The sequence below is a fragment of the Echinops telfairi genome, unplaced genomic scaffold, assembly GCF_000313985.2.
Source record: "Echinops telfairi isolate 266 unplaced genomic scaffold, ASM31398v2 ScPeMD7_7469;HRSCAF=8507_1, whole genome shotgun sequence".
Taxonomy (NCBI): Eukaryota; Metazoa; Chordata; class Mammalia; order Afrosoricida; family Tenrecidae; genus Echinops; species Echinops telfairi.
This window is the reverse complement of record NW_022111373.1, coordinates 42,503,916-42,510,004: the sequence shown is the minus strand read 5'-3', so window position 1 is coordinate 42,510,004 and position 6,089 is coordinate 42,503,916.

The following is a 6,089-nucleotide window of genomic DNA, read 5'->3' as shown; positions in this document are numbered from 1 at the left end:
AGGAACTAGAGGAAAGTTGTATGCTTCATCGTTGCTGCACTGCACCTTAACTGGCTGATTACCTCCCCGTGACCGTTTTGTAAGGGGATGCCCAGGTGCCTACAGATGGGTCTTGGGTTCCCACTCTGTACTCCCCTTCATTCACAGTGATTTGATTTTTTTGTTCTGTGATACCTGATACCTGATCCCTTTGACACCTCATGATCACACAGGCTGGTGTGCTTCTTCCATGTGGGCATTGTTGCTTCTGAGCTAGATGGCCGCTTGTTTAGCTTCATCACCACATGGGAAGAACTGGAAGAAATTATGCTAAGCGAAGTAAGGCAAGCACAAAAGGACAAGTACAACATGAGTCTGCTGAGGTAAGCTTAAAAATGCAAAAGGGGCATAGGGAAAAAGCTACTGTATACAAACGTTCCTGGGGTGAGGTCCAAGTAGTATGGCAGGGGCCAGATCAAATCCAGGGATACATATGGTGGCCAACTAAAAAGTGGGGTGGGAAGGAAAAAAAGAAAAAACAAATGAGTAACAGGGGAACAGGGCACTAACCCACCGAAAGGGAGGGTGTTGTTTATATCTCCACAGGGAAAGAGGGACCAGAAGACTTCAATCCAGTGCTCCAAGATGTGAATGCAACATGCCGGCATGGAGTAGGGAACCAGTGGAGTGGTCTCAGGGGCCAGCCCCAATCCCAACCATGTGGACACTTGCCCCTCTCCCCAGAAGAATTTACTTCAGAGGACAGCACTGAAGCTGCAGCTCAGGGAGAAGGACATGTCGATCAGAGCACAAGGGAGCAAATGAAGGGGGAGGAAGAGAGAGTGGAGCACATCCTGGCCCACCAAGCCTTGAGGACAATATCTCTGCTCAGAGCAGCCAATGCACAGAGAGGACCATATGGCCGACCCCACTATGAGACATGACATCCCTCACTGACCCCTAGCATTACAGAAGACAACACTGGAGACAGTGTGGGAATTACGCCCGACCTGACCCCACCACACCGAGGCAAAACACTAAGGGTTGCCACAGAACAGCAAGGGGAGCAGAGCAACTAAGTCCCCAGGGAATACCAAATTTATATCTGAAGCCAGATGTCTCCCTAGTTGCAGAAGCATAGAGTCAGCTACTTGACAGCTCCGTTTAGATGTTGCTAGTCCAAATAACATACATCCAAAGGAATTCCTTTTTTTATTCTCTTCCCCAAATTTCTCTATGTACTATCTTCCCCCATCTCGCTTAGTAGCCACTTCAACTCAACTTTATAATTGTTCAAGGTAAAAACGATGGGACCCTATTTGACTACTTTTATCATCTCACATTGGTTTGCAAGCTGCCAGAATACACTATTGACACTACCTTTAAGATGTATCCAGAATTTGGCCACTGTTCATCATCTCCTCTGTTCATATTTGGGTCCAATCGACCAACATCCCTCACCTGGATGGGTGAAATAATCTCCTAAGTCATATCTTCTGATCTGTATCTGGTTCCATCCAGTGTATTCTCCAATAGTAGTTTGAGTGACCTTGTAAGCAAGGTCATATTACTTTTCCAGTTAAGACTTCTTACACACTTCTCATTTTCTTCCCCCACAAAATTCTTCTCTAAGCTTTTTGACTTTTTCTGGAAACTACCAGGCACAGCCCCACTTCCAACTGGCCGGGTTTTCTTCCTGGAATGCTCTTCCTCAACAAGCATGGGCTCAATTGTTACCTTTTCAGTGAGATCTACACTGAGCATGCCATTGAAAATGTCAGCCTCAGACCTGGTACTATAAAGTACTCTACTCTTGATCATTTTTTAACTGGTTATTAGCTTTTACTATTTTATATGTACTCGAGACAGTTGTTTGTACTCAGCAACTACATTGCTAAGCTTTACTTCTTGGGCCTACTGCATCCCCTTGGGGATGTAGCATTCTTTACAATGGAGCATGTATCAGTGTGATGTGTATCACCTACAGACCAACATGATTAAAAACAATTATTCCTCATCCTGGTTCTTGCTGTCTTTCTTCAACTGCTGATAGATGTAGATAATTAAAAGGAAGATTCAAAGAAACTAGGGTTTAAGAAACCACTAAAAGGAAGAAATCAGTTTGTGAATTACAGTGTGGATGTATGTTCATCAAATACCTTATTTTACAGGGATGTGCAAAGGAAAAAAAGTTTTATTGTATTGCAGTGGTGATCCATTTCTATTTTAAATGATTAGTATCCATACTGATGATGTGTTAACATTTTGAATACAATCCTGGGGAATCATACGTGTATCAGTGCAATCTCATGAAACAGACTAGGGGTGGGGGTGGAGGGGGATATCAATAAGTAAACATGGATCTTCCAGATGTGGTTGCTGTGTCAGATTCAAATCCATGACAGTGAGTTCAAGTTGATGGATATGGTCAGCAATTTTGACATTTGTCTTAGATTAACTCAACAAAGACCATAGGCATTCAAACTAATAAAGAATTGACTATAATTTGAGCCAGTTTATATGAGCATGCGTATCTTAAGATTTCAAATTTGAGGATATTTTCTTTTTCAATATTAAAGATGCTTACAAGCAAAGTATTTTACATAAACATTTATTGCTGACAATATACATTTAAACTGAGCCCTAATTAATACATGCATTATTTTCCTAAGCTTAACTATGGTTTTCTATGTCATGGCTAAAGCATGTGTGACCTATAGCCTACAAGTCAGCACCAGAACTGAGACCTCACGGGGAACAGCATGTGTCAGTTAGGAAATAGCAGAAGAAGAGGAAGCTCTACAATGGAAGCCAAGAAGGAGACCCAGCTGCAGACACAAAGTGGAGTTACAAACAAGCCTTATTATGGTGGACAGAGTAGGAGGCATGAATTTCTGGCAAGGGATTGATATCCTTCTTTAGATGTTTGAACCCAACCTAGAAGCCAGTTATTGTATTTGGTATATAAGAAACCAAGTCGATGCTCTGAAAGAAGATGGAAGCCCAGCTACAAGATGAACTGGATGCTGGATATTAGGGTTATGGGTTTATGGCAGAAAGGCAGTCCTGGAGTGTGAAAAAAGACTGCAATTTCAGTTGAAAATTTACCATCCTAAACACTGAAGGGTTGAATGATAATGGCTAGAGAGAGAGTAGATCCTATCACAAGTTGTTACACACTAAGTACTCAAACCGAAGAGAGAAAGAAAGAACTGAAAAAAACAAAAACACTTGGTTGATAAATAGGCTAAAATGTTTACAGAATTAAATGTTGGTTATCTAAAATAATTTCAAATTGCTTACTGGGTTAAAACATAGTTGATTTTTTAAGTCTTGTAATAATCTGAACATAAATTATATTTTCATAATTTCCAGTTGCTATTAAATGTATGTGGACTAATATTATATTGAAAGTCAACTGAAGATACATGGAGTATTAAATAAAAAACCCTTAAGATACACTGAATATTATATTGAAAGACAACTGAAGATACAATGTAAATATATTATTTGTGATGAAACCATTTTAATAGTAGCAAACAATCAAGCAAACAGATAATTTTTAATAAAAGGTTATCACTTGTTTGAGTCATGATATGAATTATTCCTTTGAGTATAGAACTCACAACACTTAAATAAAAATGGCAAAGTGTCTCAATATTTTCAAAATCTATGTAATAAATATGCTTCTTTAAAATACATAAAATTGGATTTATATGCAATTTTTTATTCTTGAATTCCTAGAAAGCTAGGGTTTATTTCTCAATGAAATAGGGAAATCCACAATTTTTGTTGAACTAGATGACTGTTTTAAGAGAGACTCATTGTGCACAGTCTCTTTGGAAAAGATCCAACACCCACCTATATGACCCACCATTGTGTTGAGTGATTTAATGGTCAAAATGATACTCATTTGTCTTCACTCTGTTGATACAGCTAAATTCTGGTGGTGGTCTGGGAAGTGTTATTGAGCCCTAGCCTACTAACTAGGGATTCTGTTTCCTGTGTTTTAAAAATGGCTTTCTTTTTGTGTTGTCTCCTTATTGTCTTTTCCTAGTTCAATTCAGTTTCTATTTTGGATAGGGAAGAAGGGAACATTTTGATGGACTGTGTGGATATTGTGTCTAGGCCCTGTCTGCCCTCTCTGGCTACATAAAAGGGAAGTAGGATCCAACCATAGGCTTATTCTAGGAGGCAGAGATGAGGCATGCCTGATACTCCAACCTTCTTCACCTGGTTCTGGTACCAAGTGTCCTTCCCAAGCACTCTGTTTTCCCGCTGGGTTTGATCATTTATTTCAATTAACACAGACATCAGACAATATTTTTGATTGTGGCTGTTAACAAGGAAATAAAGAGGTTAAAATAATAAGATACCATTGTTTTGTCCATAGATCCTCTTCTCAGCCATATTGGCAGGCATGTCTCTCTCCATTGGCTCCATGGTCCCTTGTTCTCTGCTATGTGCTGGCGAGTTTATAAAGCTCCTTTCAACAGCTGAACTCACTGCCATTGAGTCAATGCCAACTCATAGGGACCCTATAGGACAGGATAGAACTTCCCCTCCAGTTTTCTGAGACTGTAACTCTCCTTGGGAGTAGAAAGCCTCGTCTTTCTCCCATGTCACAGCTGATGGTTTCAAACTGCTGAACTTTAGGGGTTGCAGCCCAACACGTAACCATCATGCACCAGGGCTCCTTTTGAACGAATACCTGCCCGAAGGGTATCCGAATCTGTACCCAGCCTCCTGCTTAACATGTCAGTTGTACTCATTCCGTTGCTCAGGAAGCCCTCTGCTTCTGCAACCACTTCTTTTGGAGCCCTCTCCTGCCACTGCCTGCCATACGTGGCTCTCAGATGCGTGCTTATGGCTCTTGTTGAGGCTGATCTCAGGATTCCATCCTCATACTTAAGATTCGGCTCACTCTGGTCCAACACCTAATCCCACACACTTCTTTACATGTTCCCGCCAGTCATTTGGTGGGAGGACAGACGATGGATAGGAGAGCCACCCCGAGTTCTTTTACCTCACGACAAGTTGGCTCAGTGATCCTCTGTCAAAATAAGTGCTTGATGGAAATCAGAGATGAGCTACTTTGCTAGTGCCATGTTCACTTCAACTCTGTAGCAGTGTCATTGTTCAAGATATTGATTTAAAATATACCCCTCTCTGTATTTTCTCCTCTTTCTCTTATGCAGGAAAATCTGTAGTTCTTCCTTTTCCCAGAAAATGTGTATGATAGAGCACACCAATAAAAGTAATAGCGGAATTTATTCAGTACATTCTCTGAGTAGAGATTCCACTCAACACTTTACAGATGGAAACTCTTTTCATCCTCATGGGACCCATGAATTGATAGCGTTATTATTCTCACGGTTCAGATGAGAATACAGAGCGGTTACAGCTACATCACAATTGTATTACGCAATTTCTGCGTGTCATGTTCCTCTCTAGAGAAGGTTTCCCAAACGGAAATTCTTTGAAAAGATAAAAACTGATGTTCAAGAAATTGAGAAGAGAGGGAAAGTCTCTGACAACAAACAAGAAAGAAGAATAAAGAAGAAAAGCAACAAAACCAAGGAGCATTTCCCTGTGACTAAAATGAGATTCTCGGGGCTGTGAAGAGGAAAGAGATCTGTGGTTTTTAGGAGCATCAAGAACGTGTGATTAGCCTTGTGACCAAAGATTAATATATGAGGACTGATAGGCATGCTACGGCAAGACTGGCAAACTATGGCTTGAAGGCTAAATCTAACTGCATACTTATTTTTGTAAACCAATTCTGTTGGAACATAGACATGCCCACTTGTTTGCATTAATGCCTATGATGTTTTTCTCACTACAATGGCAGAGTTGCTTATTTATGACAGGGAATGGTCTTCAAATCTTCAAAACAATATCTGGACCAATTACAAAAAGAATTTGCCTGCCCTTATATTATGGTATTATTATTATATCTTCTTTAGAATGGCTCTTTTAAAATCAAGATTATTTTCAGAAAACTTTTTATTTCTTATGATCTTATTAAAGCACCTGAAATATTCCAACAGTTACAGATGAAGCTAATTCTTGAACAGATTCCCGAGGCTTAATGCCATATTGTAAAATCA